At 44.5% G+C, this 22,354-nt stretch overlaps 2 long non-coding RNA genes across 2 annotated transcripts; one reads left to right on the forward strand and one right to left on the reverse strand.

Annotated features, from left to right (window-relative positions):
- Positions 1 to 4,112: 4,112 nt before the first annotated feature.
- Positions 4,113 to 17,956, forward strand: LOC310695902. Its single transcript, XR_014520341.1, has 3 exons — positions 4,113 to 4,211; positions 6,717 to 6,795; positions 17,607 to 17,956. It is a non-coding gene; the product is annotated as an uncharacterized lncRNA (long non-coding RNA).
- LOC310695899 lies at positions 12,250 to 14,808 on the reverse strand. The gene is made up of 2 exons (XR_014520339.1): positions 13,879 to 14,808; positions 12,250 to 12,653 (listed from the first exon to the last, which is right to left on the reverse strand). It is a non-coding gene; the product is annotated as an uncharacterized lncRNA (long non-coding RNA).
- Positions 17,957 to 22,354: the final 4,398 nt, after the last annotated feature.

Raw genomic sequence — 22,354 nt, forward strand, 5'->3', positions numbered from 1 at the left:
TGATGAAACAGCTTATTCAGATATTTGTGATAAAATACAGACAGGAGAATACCGTCATAAGAAATGAGAGAACAAAGAAGTGTGGTGCGCATGACTTGCAAGATACGCAGAAACATAAGCCCGTAACTGAAACCATCAGAGGCTGAAATCCTTTGCACTCTCTTTCTTTTTAAGCAAAGGTAATCTGTAGAAGCATCACAAATGCTAAGAATGAACTTCTGTGTACAAAAGCAGTAAATATATGGCCTCATACAGACACAGGGGGTGTCTACACCATGCTGTACTTGCAAACTCTCAGGGACATGGCAATGGACATGGCTGGACCAGAGAGATGTTTGGTCTGATGTCAGAAGGTGAACAATTGAATATGTACCTATTAAATACAACCTCCATTGTATAATTTTATGGCAAGAGCAGAATTCAGCTTGCATGATCAAAGAACTAGGTCCCAGCAAGAAAGATGGGCTGCATGAACCTAATATCAGTCACAAGAGGTTGCATTAAAACCATTCATGATTTTTTAAAAGAAAAATTACAAGTGACCTCCCTGCAAGAAATAATTTAGTGATCTGCTTACTGGCCCCACTCCATAACTCAGGAGTAGCTAACATGATGCCATCCAGATATTGTTGGACTACAAGTCCCATCAGCCTCAGTCAGAATAGCCAGCGATCAGGGTTGTTGGGAAACGGAGCCTGATCCTGCTGCACAATCTGTCTAAAGCACAACTGAATCACTTTAACAGTCATGGCAAAATCCTGGGAACAGGAAGTTTGTTAAGGGTGCTCTGAATTGTAGCTCTGGGAGCTCCTTAGCAAACCACAGTTGCCAGCTTTCTTTGGCGGAAGCCATGGCTGTTAAAATGGCATCCAGGGTGCTTTAAATGGAAGATGTGGATATGAACTCACTTAATCAGCAACTGGTCAATTTGCTTCTTTTCCACATCACATCCAGCGCTCACTAGTGAAAGCGCAAAGGCTTGGGTAGGTATACCAAGACGCTTTCTGCTCTCTGGGTTCATGTTTTAAGAGACATTTGGGAGTATGGGGAGCAATTTCCAGGAAAAGAGATGAAACAAGAGTTTCTCACAGTAACATTTTTTAAAAAATCTATTAAAGCCATTTATACCCCACCTTGCCTCAATGAGCCCAAGGTGGCTAGCAAATAACAACGTAAATTAAAACAGCAATTTAAATCTTTTTCTTAATCGGTTTAGCAGCAATAAATACAACAGAGCAACCACAAAACCCTAATTTAGCAGAGAATAATGATAAAAAATATGGCAACCCTAAAAAATATTTTAACCCCATCAATGAAAACCACTTCAAAAATGTGTAATTTTCAATATATGCATTTCAATACAAAATTTCCCCAGTTTACTCATTTTCTTACACTTGTGTTGGTTTGAGAACAGTATCAGAAAATCTAGAGACTTTCAAAGGATTTACTGTGTTTCTTTTTACATATTGTTTTGGAAGTGTGAATTAAAATGCCAGCCAAACTGAAGTTCTTCCCATTCCTAGTTAGCACTCAACCACCTGAGCTCACTAGTAGAGGAATTTTTGAAAGATACATAGACAGACAGATAAAACAAAAGGTATCAAGCTCTATCTCACAATTCTGGGAAGAAACCATCTCACCACATCAACCATTGTATTTTCCCCCCTGCTGAACAAAGAGTACTTTTGGAAAGTCTGGCAGGAATTGCTTAAATCTATTTTAAAGCTGTGTACATTAGACAATGGAATCTCTCTTTTCCCCCTGGTTGCATACTTTATATATTTTGTGCAGCCTTATAAAGTTAAAATTATTCATTTTTTCCACTTTAAAATCCCTTTATATATATTTTAAAGCAATGGCAATGACACGCAAGGTGCCTTTTACAGCACAGCACCATGGAAAATATATTCCTAAGCAAGCAAGCTTTATTAATATTTGAATGCAGACATTTCAAATAAATTTCCTCTGACGGCATAGGCAATGCAGATTAATCTAACGTTTCTGCACAAGCCTTATGCACTGCAGGTTAGGTAAGAATAATATTGTGGCTTTAATTCCCCCCACCCCTAACCAAGGAAATCAGACGACACAGATCCACCACACCTCAATTTATTATTTTTTTGCTGCATGTCAGTGGAGCTTCATTCAAAAGCATGGGGGGAGGGGGGTAGCTCAAAATGATTTATGCACCATCTGCAAAAATGACCCCAAAGAAACAAATGGGGACTTATATTCATCCCTAACTTGGTGCATGACGAAGTTTCCTGGGCAGGATTATTAACAGTGGCTGTTCACAAGAGCAGTTCACAACAAGCATAGGTGGCAAGGTCCTCTGTTCTTCCTGCTCAGGTGCTGTACTTAATGACATCGCCAAGGCCCACCCCTAGGCCTGGTTTGGGCTAAGGAATACACCTGACCTGCAATTCTAGCTGAAATTGTCCTCAGGCTAAGGATTTTAGCCTTCTCCTTTGTTTTAATTCTTTAAGAGTCTTTGCATTCTGTTGTTTTTAATAATTGGATAGCCAAATACTTCATACTCAGAATAGACCCACTGAAATCAGTGGATTCAAGTTAATAATAATAATAATGATAATAATAATAATACTCTGGGTGGCTTTCAACTGAATATTAAAAACAAATACAGCGTCAGACATTAAAAACTTCCCTAAACAGGGCTGCCTTCGGTAGTCTTTTAAAAGTAAAATAGTTGTTTATTGCCTTGACATCTGCTGAGAGGGTGTTCCACAGGGCAAGCGCCACTACCGAGAAGGCCCTCTGCCTGGTTCCCTGTAACCTCACTTCTCGCAGCAAGGGAACCGCCAGAAGGCCCTCGGCGCTGGACCTCAGTGGATGATGGGGGTGGAGACGCTCCTTCAGGTATACAGGACCGAGGCCGTTTAGGGCTTTAAATGTCAGCACCAACACTTTGAATTGTTCTTGGAAACATACTGGGAGCCAATGAAGATCTTTTGGGACCGGTGTTATATGGTCTCGGTGGCCACTCCCAGTCACCAGTCTAGCTGTCTATTGATTCAGTAGGTCTACTCTGAATACAACTATTGTTGGAGATAACCCTTGGCTTTTATGCCAGGGCTGAGAAACCTCCTGTCCATGAGATAAGTACAGCCCTCCAGACTCCATCTAGGTCCTTCCCCTCTCACAAACTTTACTCCACACCCCAGAGGTGGATTTAGGGCAGGGAGACCAGTTCTGCCCCACTGGACACAGAGCCCAGGGGGCACTGCAGGGTGTTGCAGCTATGACATAGTGAACTGATTAGAACAGAAGCCAAGAAGTGGGGAGGGAAAAGATTTTGGCCATGCCAGGGTACCACTGAAATTTGAAATATCAAAGTCTGCTCCAGCACACCTGTCAGGGAACTGACATCGGAGCTAGAGGCGGAGGGAAGGCTCTCAAATGATGCTGGAGAAGGGCCCAGCAGGGAGAGAGGCAGCTCCGCAGATGGGGAAGCAAATCAGCGCAACACCAGGGATATAGAGGGGCTGATGGAGGAATCGGCGAGAGGGCTCCAGGACTCTTCACCGGACACCAGCAGGGAGAGCACGGGTCCTCCACTACCCACGCCCACCCTGTGCAGAAGACTTCCGCGCAGAGAGAGTAGGAAGAGACTGGGTGTCAAACAACTTTTATGTTGGAAAAGATTTAAGAAACGCCCACTGACGGATTCTGCTAGCGACTGAGGCAGCCACGAATTGAAGGGCTGTCCAGACAAAAAGGTTTAACAAGGCAACATAGCCAGGAGAGGCGGCAACTTACGCACGAGCAACCCCATACCCATTACAACACCTTTATGTGCTTTCATCTGGTGGAATGTTTTCTTGAACTTTGAAGATTCTTCTTGTGTAAGCGGATTGAAAGATGTGGGGTGTAGAAACCTCTGGCTTTTGCATAGGTGGAATAGCATACTATACAAAGATAAGAGTCATGTTGGCTGCTCCCCTTTCTCTCAAACCCTCAACCAGCCCTGGTATGCAGCCACACTAAATCACTATTGAGCCAAACCTGCAATTGTGAGGTATGAGATTATGATGATGCTTCACCAGCTATTGCTGTTGACTACAGACTATGTGTGATGTCACAAGAGAACATGGCAACTGAGTGGATATAAAAGAGAGCCTTTTCCTCTTCCCTGACAGCAAAAAAGCAGGCAACAGCTGCGACGTTGCCTTGACTTCTTCCACTTCGAGAAGGTACACTGGCAGATGGATGCAGGGGCGGAGGAAGGGGGTGTGGTGGGGGCGGGCCACCCTGGGTGTCACCACTGAGGGGGGTGACAAAATGCCAGGCGGCACTCACTGCGGGGCCTGCAGCATGCCTGTGCCACGCATTTCTCCTGGGAGTGACACGGAGGCTTGGGCGCCCGCAGGCTCTGCAATGCCCCAAATGGTCTGCCCACTGCCTCCTCCTTAGTAGTAGGGCGACTGAGTGGGAAGAGGCAGGCGGACTCCTGGGAGGCCACACGGAGCATCCTGCCCTGGCTGGTCCCACCCCGCAGGCAGCTGGCCCCACCCCTATGGGTGGCGGGCCCCGCCCCTGGGCGCAGGACACACGCACTGCCCCAGGCACCCGATCAGCTTGCTCTGACACTGGATGGATGGAGGCAATCTTCTGGTTAGGGGATGCTATAATGTGGGGTGGTCCAACCTCTCATACCAAGTGGGCTGCAAGAGTATTTCTACATGGAAGCTGTGGGCCGCACCCTTCCTTGTCACATGGAAGGAGGGGAGTGTGGCCAAAATATAACCCCTGCCCCAGCCCTCACACTGCCTTCCCAAAGCCAGCTAAGGCACTGACCATGTACATACGCAATAGACAATCTTTTACAGAACTCCTTCAAACCAAAACTAGTCCAAAATGAAATCTTTCGTCTCAAAGTCTCTGAAAATCTTTAAATGAAGTGAGGTAAATGAGCAGTGAGTACATTATTACATGAGCACTGTTCTACAGCATCTGATATTTTCATTTACATCCATTCATTTGAAATAAGATGGGTTTATGAAGCAATTCTATATCCTCCCACCACGCTGGTGAAGAATTCTACGAAACAGTATTCAATATCCGGAATCACTGTTCAGTGTTGGACATCCTATTTGCTGAATACACAAAGCTTCACAGCTTGTTTTTCATCGTACAAAGTCTGATGTTGCAGACTTTGAGTGGGATCATAGCTTGAAGGCTATCCATGGTTGAAAGCTGGCTGGTGTCTAGTATGTATAGTGGAGATCGGGCCTAACTTAGGCTCATTCATTTCAGTGGGTCTTCTCTGAGTAGAGCTTAGTTGGCTGCAATCCACCCCACCCTCGGCCATTGTATCCTCACAGCAGTCCTCTGAAGTAGACTCACCTGAGAGGTAGTGACCGACTCCATGATAACAATGCACAAAGATTTCTTTAAAAAAAAAACAATCAAACAGTATTTTGCAATATTTATTTATTTAGAAAACGTATAAACCGCTTGCTCAAAAATTAATTTTCCAAGTACAATTATATATATCTATAAACCTAACCCAAACCCACAAACTAATGAAAAACAAATATACATAAAACCCTCATTTTGTTAAGCAAGCAAATGAAAATTTAAAACAAATGCAACTAGATCATGTGTCCAGACAGGCTTGATGGAAGAGAAAAGGTTTCTGGCAGGCTTCCAAAGCAGTTTAGTGAAGGTGTCTGCCTAATCTCCGCAGGCAAGGAGTTCTCAGAGCACAGGTGCTGCCGCCCTAAAGGAACTACTTCTCGCAAATGTAGACAAATAAAAGGTTTGTCTACATAAATATGTTCCTAAAGGCTTCCTGCTCTCTTCTCATTTGGGCTCAGAGTCACATCCCCTTCGCCCCCCAACCCAATGGATTCAGCGCCTCTCATCTGCTCCCAGGTGTTGTACCTTTACTGTTTATTAAAATGCTGTTCCCATTCCACCCCCGGCAGCTGTCCTTACTTAGGAAAGAGCCTGCTCATTTTCAATTTTCCTTCTGCGCCTCTCCTGGGTCTGACGCCATCACTCATTTATTGCATTTTTTTTTAATCAACAGTTTACTCAGAGCTACAATCTCTGGTTCCCAACCCCCAATTCCATTGCGTGTTTTCTCTCTCCTTCCTCCTCCATTTCATTTTCCTGGATTTGGAACAACTGTCTGTCCCCCTGAATGCTGAGTTTGTGTTTCTCATTAGGAAGCAAGGGGGGAATGTATTTTCCTACTCCAAAGATTAACTACAGCCTAGTTTTCACAAACAGCAGACGGCATAGTCAATCTTTGTCTGGACTGTACTACTTCACATTGGGAGGGGGACTCGTGTAACTAAATACTTCTCCATATCCCCAACTCCCCTTCTTTCCTGAACACAGAAAACCAGACATCCGGGAGAAGGGTTTGTAGCCTAATCATCTTCCAGAAAGGTTAGTTTTCTGTGTATCAGACTCCTTTCCATGGGGAAACATTTTGTCATGTTTCCCCACCTCCACCTGCATTCTGAAGTGGTTCATTCCAAAGACTTAGGTTTACTTCCTTGGCTGCTGTTTGCAAAAATCCCATGAGTCCCATTAGCAAATTGCTCCATTTGTGATTTCCCCTTCTCTTTTCAAATGAAACGTGTAGACGTGACAATATCGCAGCTCTCTTATCGACCCAAAGTGTTACTATTCTGAGATTCAACACAGTTGTCAATTTCCTTAATGTTTTCATTCCTTTTTGACAGGAGGAGGCCGGCCCTACCATTAGGTAGGCGCAATGAGGATGAAGCAGCTGCCTGGGTGGTGTTGGGGAGCATAGGTGAGGTGTTGCAGGTGTGTGTAAGTCATGGGGACCACCCCCTGTCTCCTAATATACTTGCTACCCTCAGGTATAGTGTAAGATCGTGCCCCATCACTAGGGATGAAGTAAGAATCAGCTATCGGTCCAGTACGGTTCCACCTGCACTATACATCTAAAGCAGGGTCATACTGCTTTCCACTGTAATGGAACTGAAGTTTCTCGCAGGTGCAGAGAATTGTTATGAAACACATTTCCCCCTTCCAGAGCTGCAATTCCCAGAATTCCCTGAGACGAGGGATTGATTGTACTGTAAATCCACTCTGGGAAAGGAATAGGTTGCCTAGTTATTCTCAGAGGGTTAAACCACAGACCCTAGGACTTGCCGATCAGAAGGTCAGTAGTTCGAATCCCTGCGATGGGGTGAACTCTTGTTGCTCGGTCCCTGCTCCTGCCAACCTAGCAGTTCGAAAGCACGTCAAAGTGCAAGTAGATAAATAGGTACCGCTCCGGAGGGAAGGTAAACGGCATTTCCGTGCGCTGCTCTGGTTAGCCAGAAGCGGCTTAGTCATGCTGGCCACATGACCCGGAAGCTGTACGCCGGCTCCCTCGGCCAATAAATCGAGATGAGCGCCGCAACCACAGAGTCGGCCACGACTGGACCTAATGTTCAGGGGTCCCTTTACTTTTTTAATTATTCTCAACACCAGGGGTCAGCAACATTTTTCAGATGTGGGCCAGTCCACCGTCCCTCAGACCATGTGGTGGGCCGGACTATATTTTGAAAAAAATAATGAACAATTTCCTGTGCACCACAAATGCAGAGATGCATTATAAATAAAAGCACACTTTCTACTCATGTAGAAACAGCAGGCAGGCCCCACAAATAACCCAGAGATGCATTTTAAATAAAAGGACACATTCTACTCATGTAAAAACATGCTGATTCCCGGACCATCCGTGGGCTGGATTGAGAAGGCGATTGGGCTGCATCTGGCCCCCGGGCCTTAGGTTGCCTACCCCTGCTCAACACTCTTAAGAAACTACAGTTGGAAAGAAGGCACAGTCCCTACCAGAGAAGATTAAACTGATGGATGATGCAGAAATGGCAACATGGGTCAGACCGTGATGATGTGATTTATGTCTCTGCTCCCTTTGCTGTCCAAGTGATTACAACTGATAGGAAACTACACAGCCCCTTCAAATAGGGGTCACTCCTCTGTAAAGTAGGACTTAACCTGGAGTTCTCAAGCTAGGAGGGTATCAGTTTCATCATTGTGTCATAGTATACGTTGATAGAACAGCTATTGTTAATTAGCTGAATTTTACAGCCAATGGGAAGAGTTATTGAAATCACTCTCACTGAGTTTTACTTACTTATTTGTCAGTACTGTTTGGATATGAAAATTGGTTTTTAAAAATGGTTCTGTTTTTTGATAGAACGTCCCATTGAATATCAACATTTCTCTGATGAAAATTGAGACATAATAGAGGATGATGATCATTATTATATTTATGCCCCACACAACTGACTGAGGTGCCCCAGCCACTCTGGGCAGCTTCCGACATATATAAAAACATAATAAAACATCAAACATTAAAAAACAACAACAACTTCCCTATACGGGGCTGCCTTCAGATGTCTTCTAAAGATTGTATAGTTACTTATCTCCTTGGCTCAAGGGTAGCATAACTCCATAACCTCCAACATTTCTCCAATGGAAACAGAGTCGTCCTAAGGAAAACTGGGACATTCTGGGATCAAATCAGAAACTGGGACAGCTTCTGTAAATCTGGGAAAATAGGGACACTTGGAGGGTCTGCTATCATTTTGATATTTTACATTCATACTCACCACTCACCCTGATTTTCCTGTTAGCTGCCTTGGGCTTCCCTTGGGAAGGAAAAACAGGCTGCAATCTGCAAACAAAATGGAAATACAGAAAACTACCCTAGCATACGGCCAGTAGGTTATCTTGTGATTTGCTGAAGCACACACCTTGTCAACTTGCTTCCATTTTTTTAACCAAATGATAACCCTGCTTTTAGTCTGGGATGCTTTGCTCTCTCTCTCTCTCTCTCTCTCTCTCTCTCTCTCTCTCTCTCTCTCATTTTTTGCTTTTCCTTTCCTGCAAGGAAGTGACTCACTGCTCCCAGCTGGGAGCCACAGAAATTGGACACTTCCCTTCCAAAAGGCCTCCATCTTCTTATGCGCTTCAGGGGACTATAGAGCAGCTGCACCCCTATATAAGACTCTAGAGGGAAAACGGGAAGAATGTGCATTTTTTAAAAGGAGATATCTTTGTCCTGTTAAATCAGTGTACTTGGAATAAAATGTGTTATTCCCCCCCCCCCCCGCCACATCTCCAAAAAAAGAAAGAAGCCTGTAATAAAATACTACAAAGGCCTAGAGCTGGAACTCCAAAACCATGCTATTTTTTGATTTAACGCTGTCCCAGCTGCCTCCTTGCACATTCATGGCAGCTTATTATGACACATCTGGAGGACTGTTGTGAGAGCCGGCTATTCTGTGACTAAACAGGGGCTTAGCAGGCTGAACCCATTTACACAAAGAATAACAGAGGGTTTGTATCTGTGCCAGTGAGATATCTACCCAAGCTTCACGCCATTAATTAACAAACGGAACAAGTCATGTTCAGGCACACAGGCGCACAGGTCATTGGTATGCCCTCTAGTGGCAACTGTGACAGTTTCATATTTCTTACTGCAGGAAATACATGTCACATTATATTACCCAGAATTCTTAGGACAGGAAGTCAGGTATGCCTATGTGGGAAATGCAGCAAAATGAAGCCATGTGTGTTACTATCCATGTCGGTGTTGGTACTGATACTTTATGTATATCAGTGCACTAGCGCTACATGATATAGCTTGTGATTGTCAGGCCACTGGGTCTGGGAAAGAAGGGATGCACTTTCCTTAGGAATACAGCTTCTATGGGGAGGTTTTGAAAGCCTAGGCATGTATCTAATGCACATCCAACCTGCATGCTTTAAGTACAGTGGTGTCTCGCAAGACGAAAAGAATCCGTTCTGTGATTCTCTTCGTCTAGCGGTTTTTTCGTCTTGCGAAGCAAGCCCATTGAAGCATTAGCGGATTAGCGCTATTAGCGGCTTTTAGCAGCTTATCTGCTGATCGGATCAGCTGATAAGCGGCTTAGCGGCTTAGGAAAAGGGGGGGAAGGAAAAAACCCCAGCAGGAACACGCAAGACATTGTCGTCTTGCGAAGCAAGCCCATAGGAAATTTGTTTTGCGAAGCACCTCCAAAACGGAAAACTCTTTCGTCTAGCGAGTTTTCCATCTTGCGAGGCATTCGTCTTGCGGGGCACCACTGTACCATATTTTTTGCTCTATAAGACTCACTTTTTCCCTCCTAAAAAGTAAGGGGAAATGTGTGTGCGTCGTATGGAGCGAATGCAGGCTACGCAGCTATCCCAGAAGCCAGAACAGCAAGAGGGGTTGCTGCTTTCACTGCACAGCGATCCCTCTTGCTGTTCTGGCTTCTGAGATTCAGAATATTTTTTTTCTTGTTTTTCTCCTCCAAAAACTAGGTGCGTCTTGTGGTCTGGTGCGTCTTATAGAGCGAAAAATACAGTACTCCATTGGTATTGCCTTCCTGGAATTTAGAACTTAGAATTTTATTATTATGCTCACAGACCAGTTCCAGCTCACTTACAATATCAGGAAAACCATAAAACACAACAGGAATACATTGAATTGCATTTGGATATAACAGAGACAATTCAGATATAGCGGCAGTTAAAAATATTATATATATATATATATATATATATATATATATATATATATATATATATATAAAATCTTGATCACTAAAATATAACCTAAAATTGTCATTTAAATCATTTTGGTAGTACAGCTTGTTCCCTAAGTTTTATGGCAGTCGCACAGAATTTGGCCACCCTTAGGGTGATCTCTAGATCCTTGTCCTCTACCAGTAGTTTTAGACAATGAAGTTCAGACCCATTTGGAGATTTCTGTTTAACAGGAGTGATAAATACTGAGCGTATATCCCTGTAAAAACGGCAGTTCAACAAGACATGAGAGACAGTTTCTACCTTCATCAAGCCTCATGGGCAGACTCGTTCCACGTATGGTTTACCTCCTGGAATTTATGCAACAGATTAGAAGGCAGCTATGCTCACCACTATGCCACCAACGCTATACAACAGATTGCATCAATTTCTGGTTCTGTATGGGCCTGAAGTCTGCAGAGTGGGATTTATAAGGTGTGCACCATCACAGCTAGGCTGGAGCTATAGGCAGCCATAACCAAATCCGGACATGGAAACTGTGTTCTCAGACACAAGAATTTCTGAGGTTGAGGTAGGGTGGCCACTTTTCACAAGGCCTCCGTTGGGAGGCAATGGAAGAGTGTGCCTTCTGGGGTCAAGCCAAACCACTGGAGAGTACCTGCTGTGGCTGTAGAGACCAGTACAGTAGAGAGATGGTTTATTGCAAGTGGGGCAAATGAAGGCATCTGGTTTTGCTGCTACAGGTACTACAATTACAAAGATAAATTTAGAAATAAAGATGCATCTCATCACAGTGCGGAGGAGGACTGTGACCAGGTAACCCTTGTTGCTGCTCAGTCTGCTGCCCAGGTGCTTACCATTGATGGGCAATTTAAAGGCCTGTCCTTTTTACGTACCCTCCGACATTTTCCCAATGAAAAGAGGGATGTTCTATTCTACACCAGGAAGCTTCTCCCATGTTTGATCTTGCCACACACATCGACGTCATATACACAGATACACCTGTCACCTTGAGCCAATTACAACCTCTCCGCCTCACCTACCTCATGGGATGGTTGTAAAGAAAAAAATGTGTGATGGAACGGATCATGTACAAGACCTCCCACAGATAAATGGAATGAAATAAAATTTTAGCTGTAAGTTGCTTTGAGTCTCTGTCAGGGAGACTCAAATAATAGAAGGAGGAGGAGGAGGAGGAGAAACTGAGAATGATCAGGAACATACCAGACAGTAAATCAGACTGAACTCAGTGGGACCTAGTTCTGAGTAAAAATGCTTCAGATTGCAGTGTACGGCTGCCCAGTCTCCCAGTTACCTGGGAGTAAGCTCCATTGAATACAGTGGGATTTACTTCTGAGTAGACAGGGCAAGGCTCCATTTACAATAAAGCAGGCTAGTCCAACAGGTAGATCACTGGACGTTTGTGGTAGATCACCGGTATCTCCCCCCAAAGAAGCTAAGAAGGTTTGGCTCCCCTAAAAAAACCTCAACATATTTGCCCTGCACCCCTAAAACATGTCACTAAAAAGCTCAACAACTTTTCCCTGAAGCCCCAGAAAGGGAGTAGATCACTGCCAGTTTTTAACTCTGTGAGTAGATCGCAGTCTCTTGGAAGTTGGCCACCCCTGCAATAAAGGATCAAAACTCCCTGTGTTTCCTAAGAAATGGCTAGCTGCAGAAACATTGCAATTAAAGAATTTAAAGCGGATTGGTGACCTTTTCCTTCGAAATTATAGGAAGGACTTTGTGTGCCAGCTTCACTGTTCCCTTCATTTGGTGCAGGGATTACATTTTCCATGTAAACAGGACTCCATTGTTGCACCTACACACACAATCCTCATCCGTCCTCCATGCATCATCTCAAGTCCACATCTAACACTTTTGAATGGGGCTCAAATCTTCAGAGAACATGCCCTGGCACTATGCTGTGTATGGCTCTCTTCCCAATGACGACTTAGAAGAGGAGAGGACTTCTCCAAGAAGACAATTACAAGTTGAGAGGAAAATCCTTTTGTATTACAGGAAGTGATGTCCCTTCCTCTAAAAGATCCAGACTGTCTGAACGCTTGCCAAGTAACAGGTTCTGCCTTTGGGAGGAAGCAATATCTTTCTTTAAAAATAATCATGAAAGAAGCTGCTTACATTTGAGGAAACACACGTGAGATTGTCCCTGGCCAACAAGGAGCCTTGAAAATGAGTGCTGCTCTAATGAGACTTTCATGAGCCCAGAATGTTTCATTGCTTTCTTGAAGAACAGTCATCTTTTAAACCAGGGACTGGGAACCTGCGGCTCTCCGGTTATCAGACTCCCCCCCCCCCATCAGTCCTAACCAGCATTGCCAATAGTAAGAGATGACGGGCTTTGAAGGCCAACCATATTTGAAGGACCATAGTTTCCCCAGCACTGAGCTAAACACAACCACGTTTTGGAAGAGTCAAAGCAACTGACTGGCTGGATCTTGGTGCATCTCAAAAAAATATTGTCTGTTCTTTACCACGTGACAAATCAAAGTTTCCCAGTGATTCTGCAGAATCTTTGAGCTTATATGAATGCCTGTTTTACCAGACCTTCTACACGAATGAGTAGGTGTGAGGTGAAATTCTCCTCATTGCTTGGCAGACAGAATGGAGAATAAACAACTGAATGACTCTAAAGTTAGACTGTTCAGCCCCAGATTATTCGGACTTTTGTATGGGCTCATGAAAGGAAGCTTCAGAGGAGACGTTTTCTGGAGAGAGCGCTGCAATGGGATTCTCTTACTAACACAACTATACTTTTACAATAAAAGTTCTTGCTTTCTCTAATTTGAGTTCAAAACCAAACCAAACCTGACTAGGCCTCATCAAGATAACATGTGGGTTCCATATTAGCTTGAAATGACAACTGGGATAGTTGGAAGTATGGATCTGTCCTATCATCTAGAATTGGACATCACAGCCTGGTTTCCTTCCTCTCACTCCAAATAGTTTCCGATTGCCCTGGGACATCTCCGACCTCTCTGCCTCTTATTACCGGCCTGACAGAAAGGCATGTGTTTCATCTCAGACTTGCAAGAACTTTGACTCAAATTGGAGCCAGAGTTGAGCTATTAGCATAAAGTTCATTTTTGGCTCATAGGAACGTGGATGGTGGTAGAAGGAGCAGAACTAAGCCAGAGCGAAGAACTTAACCATGAGCGAAGGGGGAGGGAAAGTGAATTCTACACTCCATTAGTGAAAATCCTACTTCAATCCCAGACTCTAGTAACAAATCTCTCCTGAGCTTCTGAAATCTGAAAAGTAAACCCATTCTGGTTCATAATTATAGCCCACCTTGCACAGATGCCTCTGAAGTGATATTGGTGGACTACTGATGGCTTGAGATGTAGATTTCACTTTTAAGAGTGTTATATGTTGTACCAAGGATTTCTCTAAAGTTGGGGTGGCCAGTGGGGTGCCCTCCAAGTCCCATCACCCCCAGATACAATGAGATCTGTACTACAGCAACATCTGGAGGACGACTTGTTGGCTATCCTTGTACTAAGTTTTGAGAGAGATGAACTTCTCATAATATGAGCAGATAAGTCACTGTGGGGGGAAACCATCACTTGCTTTGTTGTGGTTGCTACAAGGTCAACCACTGGGAGATATTCCTCAAGCAATCTTTTCTTAGCAACTGTAGCAGCAATACAGGAAGGTGAACAGGAAGCACCTTGAGCAAGAGGCACCCTGACAAAAATATTAACCTAGTTCTTCTTGAAACCCATGGGAGATGCTTTGTCCAGGGGGCATCAAAAACCTGGATCTGTCACTGTATTGTAAAAGGAAGGAAGTGGGTCTTAGTCAACCTACTGTTCTTGAATACGGATTATTGGTGGTTGCATGGAATGATCCAGCTGAGCAACTTATTCTTCATACAGTTGAGTAGGATGATGTCACAATGATAGCCATATAAGAGGATCTGACCAACACAATGCTGTTACTGAGAGCAACATGAATGAAGATGCACATCTGTTTTTACAAATAGCTGGGAAAATAGCCGGAAATGGAAAGTGTTTGGGGCCATCACTGAAAATGTTCACAGAGTTCTGTGAATTCATTTGACAGCCTGAAACGAAGAACTCCTCAAACCCATCAGGGACGAGTGTAGGACATTTAATGGAGGTAGTGGGTGGGTTGAAAGAGGAGATGAAGCTTGCTGCTTTTCCCACTCCTTAACAAATAGAAGCAATAGTACAAAGGCATATGCAAATTGATTTGATATCTGTTATGCCACTACCGAACTTCAGGAGGAGGGGGGGTTGCGGGTTAAAGAGAGGTAGGGTTTGGAGCCTGCTAAGAGTCTTCTGCTTGCATTCCAGACACTGCTGTTGATAGACAGCTAGCAATATATTCCTTTTTATTTCCAATATAACCTTCTCTCTGCTGGACAGGAATGCTGACTGGCTGATGAAGGAAGGTGCTTTCATGGTTACAGTTTTCATGGAGACCCTATATCACTGCAAATTTCTCAAACAGACTTTGATGTTAACCAGAACCTTGAAGATCGTCTGCAGCAGATGCTGCTCAGCTATAAGCTACCAGTAGGATTCTGTACTGAGGATCACTACGTGTGCCCCACCAACCTGCTATCCCAAATAGAACATGGGTAGTAGGTTTGCCAGTCCTCTTCAGCCTGAGGGCAGAATGCAGGGTGAGACCAGGAGCCAAAGGGCAGAGCAGAGACTGGTGTCACTTGATGAGACTGGTTTTTTTTTTGTATGCTTTAAAAACAGATTTATTATGGTGGGTTTTGACTTGGTTTATTTGGGGTTGTGTTCAACTTCAGGTTAGGCACAGTGCAATTTTTCTAGAAAAAGAGGTGCCGGAGCTCACCACAAATTTCTCCCTTGTTCTGAGAGGTGCCGGAGCTGAGCTTCAGAAGTCCTGGTTAGGCAGATCATCCCATCAGCACAAGGAATTCTCCTTGCATAATGGAACAGTCTCCTCCTTTCCTCCCCCACTATGCGCTCCCTAAATCTGAGTTCCCCAAATCATCCTGAACAGATTTGGGTAGTGCATGGGGAATGCATGGGGGGGGCGAAGAGGGAAATCCTGTTGTGTTAATCCTTGCGCTAGCACAACTATTTAGTTAAACATCACCCTTGATGTTTACCTCTTGGTGACTTTTTCCAAGAAAGAAAGGCCAGAAAAACATGCTCAAAATCAGGGAAAGATGCCTTGGCAGTGGAAAAATAGCTTTCTCCTTGCTTCTGCCTCCCAAGATCTGCAGTGTTCACTGCCAGAAGCAGCATTTGTCCAAATAACAGTTGCTGGGAGTTACAAGTGGGGAGGGTATGTTGACTCTGGTCCTGTCTGTAGGCTTCTCAGAGGCATCTGGTTGGCCATGGTGAGAACAGGGTTCTGGACTAGACGCGCCTTTGGCCTGATCCAGCAGGGCTCTTCTTAACAACCATGGACATGGGAAACTCCTGTGCTTGCTTGTGGGGGCTGCCTGCCCGTGAAAAGTGCTCTGTTCTGCGCCAGGCGAAGGGGCTTCTGACAGCAAAGTAAACGGTGTCAGGCTGAGTTTACACAGCACCAAATCAGCAGCTCTTTAGTATGTTTATCATTTCCTTCCCACTGAGTTAGCAGAGAGTCACTGAACCATGGGAGATCCTCTTCACACTTCATATACAGAAATGCTCAGCTCTTGCTATGCCATTCGCCTCCTTTGATTGAATCCAGGAGGGCAGAGCAGCCGGATTAGGGCAACCCAGTGTCAGAGGCGAGATTTGGGAAATGATTTTGCAGAAACCCCCAACTCAACAGATTAGACTCAGCAAGAGGATTGGAGGGGCCGATCAATTATGGATACAATACTGTAATAATAGAATAATTTAATTTATATGCTGTTTACATGCCGAAAAGGCTTATAAAGCAGTTCTACATTCCCCTGTCTTCAGATCCAGGTCTTGTTTTTGTTACAATTTAGGGCACCCTTCCTCAACTAGGTGCCCTCCTGATGTTTTGGGACTCCAGTTCCCATAGTCCCAACCAGCATTGCTAATCTTAGGGATACTAGGAGCTGGAGTCCAAGCCATCTGAAGGGGAGTAGATTGTGAGAAGCAGGCAGCATCAGTTGACAGGCTGACATCCAAATGTGGCTGGTGAAGCAACTCATTTTAGGTTATCGTGCCTATTGGTCTATCCTAAATGAATCATTATCTATTGTTCTGACATCCACATGACACTTTACAAAGAGCAGGTATGACATACTCCAAAGAGGCTTACAATCTGAAAACAAACACAGGGAAACCATAGAGGAGGCGTCCTCCAGATGTTGTTGGACTACAACACCCATCACCTCTGGCCATGCTGGCTGGGGCTGATGGGTGTTGTAATCCAACAACATCTGGAGAGCCCAACATCGACTACCCCCTGCGAGAGATGAAATGGGAAATGGAGACATGGAGACATGGGTAGGCAGGAGATGTGGTTATTTCAATAACCCATACTTTGTCTTAGTTACAGCAAGGTACAGGGACTAAGGGGAATGGCCCAAAGCCTTCCTGGAAAAGATGAGCTTTAGGAGGAGCTTAAAAGGAAATAGGGTGGTCATATCAAGAGATCTGGGGGACAGGTCTAGGCATAAGGGGCAGCAATGGAAAACAGGTGGGGTCATTTCAGGGAGTGAGTGAAAAACTCAGGATTTCCCATGTTCGTCTGTTGTTGAAAACAGAAGAATGGATTTTGGTACCCTCCCTGTAATGTCCCTCATGAGTCATTGATTTGGGGTTGATGGTTTGGCTTAGTTTTCTTTTTACTGTTTCAATTATTATTTTTAATGCTGTAACTTGCCCTGGACCTTTTTTTGTGAAGGTCACGTAAGAAATGCAAATAATAGCAACAAAAATAAACAAATGGCACACCTCCTCCCAATATCAGCTTGAAGACCGTGGCTCAGTTTGCCTTCCAAGACTTGCTCTGGCGAAGGAACAATTTCAGCGTTTCAACCTGAGGTACCGCTTTCTAAATTGTTAACAAATTTCTTGTTGTGCCATAAAACTTTCATGGGCTAGAGTCCGCCTCCTCAGATGAATGAAGTAAGCACCCCAATTTGGGAAACCGCCTGGCTGAAGCAGACCCTCAAGCACATGCCGTGATACACGTGCAAGTCTTTGAGGTGCCACAAGACTCTTTGTTGTTACTGCTGCTGCGGTAGAAAAACACGGCTACTACCCCTCTGGAAATTCGAAATTGTCAGCCTTGACTGATGGGGGAATCTGGGAGGCTGTACACAGAACACGACAGAAGAACTTGTTTGCAACAGACCCCGGTGGCGGGAGCACGACTGTTCTGACATCCAGTTGGCTGCAACAAGCCAGGTTTGCTTGGCCTTGTACTCTGATTTAATAAACTCTGAAAGGGTTGGGTTGTTGTTTTTGCATCAAAAACCCTCTTGATCTCCCATAGCAGGCTTCCCCGTCTTCCTTTCAGAGCCAGGGGACTGGAAAGGAACGGTGTGTGTGTGTGTGTTTGTAAGGGGGGGGGGAGCCCTCCTCAGTGAATAACAAGAGCAGAGAAAGAAGCGCCGGAGGGTTTTACTATGAATTTTTGATGAACAGAAGGAGAAACTGCCCCCTTCAAGTAGAGCTGGGTGCAATGTCAATAGTGTTGGTTTAAGTAATTTAGCATGGTTCAGTGGCTTTCTGAGAGCGTCTTGTATTCAGCCTGGGCCTCTCTAACAAGTCTCTTTTGCTCTGGGCTCCCTCATGCCAAAGCCCTTAACAATAGTCGCTTTCAGGGCCTGGCAGTCTATGGAGTGCTTGTCTTTTCTGTATCCTAACCCCGCCGAGTCCGCCAAAGTGGGAGTTCAGCTTGAAGCAGGCCCGTCCCTTGTGCTCTCCTGCTTGGCGGTGGCAAAAACTAATGGCCCTTTTAAGAGAGGACAGGTCAAGTTTACTCCCAGACAGGGCTAACCTCAGCTGTTTCTCTCCCCTCCCCTTCCTTCCACCAAACGCACGCACACTTCGCTGCTCCTGACTTCATTATTGCTGGGAATTAACTTGCAGCTATTCTCTGTCAGGGTGGCCAATGGGAGGGCAAAAACATCAGGTACCCTGGACACCGGAAGCACCGGCCTTCTCATTTGCTGGCCCTGACCAGGAGGCTTGAGCAAAGTCAGACAGAGGAGAGGGTATCTAGATAACACATGCATACATACCTATGTGCACAGCATGCACAACTCGGCTTAGAGAATCTGATCGGTGCATTTTTAAGAGAACAGAGTGGCTTAATACTAGGGATGGAGGAATCTCTCCATTCTGGTTCCTCTTCACCTGCTGTTTTTTACAACCTTGAACCCAGCTTGCCCATTTCTGCATCAATTTGTGTTTTTTTAAAAAATCTCCATATTTCAGCGACAATTCAGTTATTTATGTGCATCTGCCCTATGCATGTTTGTACATGGTTTCGTCTAGTATATGTATTCCTGAAAGCAATTTGGGGCTTATCCACACTTCCCCCTGGAAAAGCACCACCAATAGTGCTCCCCTGGATGATCTCAGTGGTGCGCTTGGGACATGATGGACAAAGTGGTCCTTAAGGTATGGGTCTAAGTTTTTCAGAGCTTTGTACACTGCTACAAGAACCTTGAATCTTGCTTGGTAGCAGGTGGGAAGCCCGTCCTGGCCTTTTAATGCCATTGTCATGTGTGAAACTTCCAGATTAGACCCAGGAGCATCCCCAAAGAGCTCTGGAAGCTGAATGCAGAGCTGCTGTGCTCACACAGCTGGTGCTGCTGGGGTTCCTTACATAAGAAGTCTGCAGGATCAGGCCATCTCATCTAGAGCAATGCTTGAAAAATTTGAGCTTTGCAGATTTCAGCATGAACTGGTCTGATCCACACCACAGGTTCCACACTTTCTAAATTGGGGGGGAAAGGCTATTTAAATAATGCAATAAATTGATGACCTGATGAAGATTAAACACCTTCATCTGAGAATCATGACAGCATCATTTTTTTAAAAAGAGCAGCTGTCACTGTAAGTTGCTCTGTTCTCTTTCCACACACCCCCCCCTTTTCCAGGCTACACAAGATAAAGCTCAGGCAAGGGAGCAATTAGGCTACAGACAAAAGCCATGAACATTTTTAGACTAAATTATTTGCTGGGGCGGGGGGGGGGAGCAAACCGGGATTTCAAACTAATGAGAGACTTTCCCTACCCTTTGGCAGCCAGTATGGCTGCTTTGCAAATGACCCTTTGACCTTGTGAAGTCCAAAGGACTCCGAGATGCCCTTCCCCTAAGATTATGAGCAGTTTGGCCTGAAATCATTAGGGGAATTTTCCCAGCCACGTTGAAGAGCACCTGCCAACAATTAGAGGCTCTATCTCCATTCTGTTCCATACATCTCTTCCTTCAGATTCCCCCCTCACTTTCATCTTTCAACCAAAAGAAGAAGAAGCTGCAGAAAGGTATTGGACATTGATGTTCTCTTTTTATCAGCCGCAACCAAGCCCTCCCCGGGAATGTCAAACTCCATTTTTCTAGGAATTGTAATGACTCAGAGCTTGCACACATGCTAACTCTTATCTTGCGGTATACAGGTTTGAAAAAATACCTTTCCCCATACAAACCTTTCTGAGCCTCAAGACTGAAGGCTTTGTGCTCTGTCCTATGGATCTTTTGACTTAGGGGGCCTGGTGGGCAAGCAGGACAGGCAGAGCCTTTCTGCCTTGGCCCCTAAATTGTGGAACAACCTACTGGGGTAAATCCACAAGGTCCCCTTCCTTATTGCATTTACACTGACACTGAAGCCCTATCAAAACATATTGTGCTAAAGGGATGTAAAGCTGCATAGCAGTGATCTTGCCAAGAATCAGGTATAGACACATGGGGTCTGGTTGCTTTGCCAGTGACATTATTATTATTATTATTATTATTATTATTATTATTATTATTATTATTATTAGTTTCCAGCCCTTTGGGGAACTTCCATACTGTCACTATTTTGGAGTGGGTTTTAATCACATACAAAGGTTGCATATTGAAGTCAATTTGGAGCTCTAGTGCAACAAGCTCATGTTGGTTTGTGATAAGGAAAGTTGCAGGACAATGCAGTGGAAATTGTGGGATAATGCTTGCTTTGATGTCACAACTTCAAGCTTGCCTGAAAACAAACAGGAGTGAATGCTCTTTAAATAGCCAACATCATCGAATTTCCCTGCAAACCAATCAGGATGAATGCTCAATAAACAGGTCATGTGGAAATTCAGTGTGTTTCTAGACTTGAAATAAAGCCAACAATCTCCGCTAAGAGGCTAGAAATGTGAGGCATTGCATAGCCAGGGAATGAGGATGGTTTTGTTACATGTAGCTGTTTTTCCTCTGTTCTTTCTGTTCCTCTTTTGAGTTGTCAAGTCACTTGCTGAGAAATAAGAGACAGAGCTTCTTCTATCCCATGTCACCCAGATCCCTTTGTCTCCAAGTCCCTGAAATATGTTTTGCCCAGTCAGCTCCTACTTCTCTTACACTGCTAAAATCATACACAGCATGCAAACTGGGAACTCTATGCACAAAGCCCAAGTTTTACATGCCTGACACCCCTGGTTCAAACCAATTAAAAAGAATCAGGTAGCTGATTGATGATGGGTATTGTATGTGAGAGAAAGAAGGGGAGAGAGAGATTATATATTTCTTACTGTATAATAAAAATATAAATGTGTCATCATGCTGGAGTTCTCTTGATTACCAATAGGTGGTGCTTGGGTGGGTTGCCCAGGCAAGCTCCAGCGAGATTGTCACAACAGTGCAGGGAGGAAGAAGTTGCTGAGAAGGTAGCCAGGTGGCCTTGAGCTCTGGAGCAGTGGTGGTGGTGGTGGTGGTGGTGATGGTGGTGGTAGTAGTAGTAGTAATAGCAGTGCCATGAGATGTAACGGCATGAGGAAGGTGCCCAGAAGCAGCAGTGAATCCCTTTTAATATGCCAACAAAAGCCTGGTTGTAATCTACTCTGGAAAGACTCCTGTGCCTGCAAATTTCATCCACTTTGGCCAAAAGGGGAAAATGTGACATAGAGAATGGGGAAACAGGGAGCTTTATGTTCTACAGAGTGGCTCAGAAGCCAAATTACAGATAAAAAAGGAGAGTGCACAGAACGACTCAGAAACAGATCTGAATTTTTTATTTATTTAAAGAATGCACAGGTACAGGAAGATGAATCTCGGGACCTCTGCTCGTCTCCTAATGAAAGGGTGCCTGCCTATTTATGGGAGACTGAAGATGGAACAATGGGAGAGAACTCTTCCTGATACCTTGGAAGGCTGCTGCCAGTCAGAAAAGATTATACAGTGGTACCTCAGGTTACATACGCTTCAGGTTACAGACTCCGCTAACCCAGAAATAGTACCTCGGGTTAAGAACTTTGCTTCAGGATGAGAACAGAAATTGTTCAGCGGTGGTGTAGCGGCAGCAGGAGGCCCCATTAGCTAAAGTGGTGCTTCAGGTTAAGAACAGTTTCAGGTTAAGAACAGACCTCCAGAACAAATTAAGTTCTTAACCCGAGGTACCACTGTACTGGTTAGGCTAGATTGACAACTAGTCCAACCTGGTATAAGCTTTTCAGGGCCAGTCATGCAATGCAGCAGGGTGAAGCAACTTACTTCAGTGGCACCCAGATGCAATAGATGAGGGTTAGAACTGGTATCTCAGTGGGTTAGCAAACCTTAAAAGGGTGGTATTTGGACTGTGTGTCAATAAGCAAAATGTCTTGCACTCACACTATAGTTTCCTATGTCATGGCTTACCCCAAAGTATCCGAGGAGCAAG

Source organism: Podarcis liolepis (genome assembly GCF_965112155.1).
Source record: "Podarcis liolepis genome assembly, chromosome: 16".
NCBI lineage: Eukaryota > Metazoa > Chordata > Lepidosauria > Squamata > Lacertidae > Podarcis > Podarcis liolepis.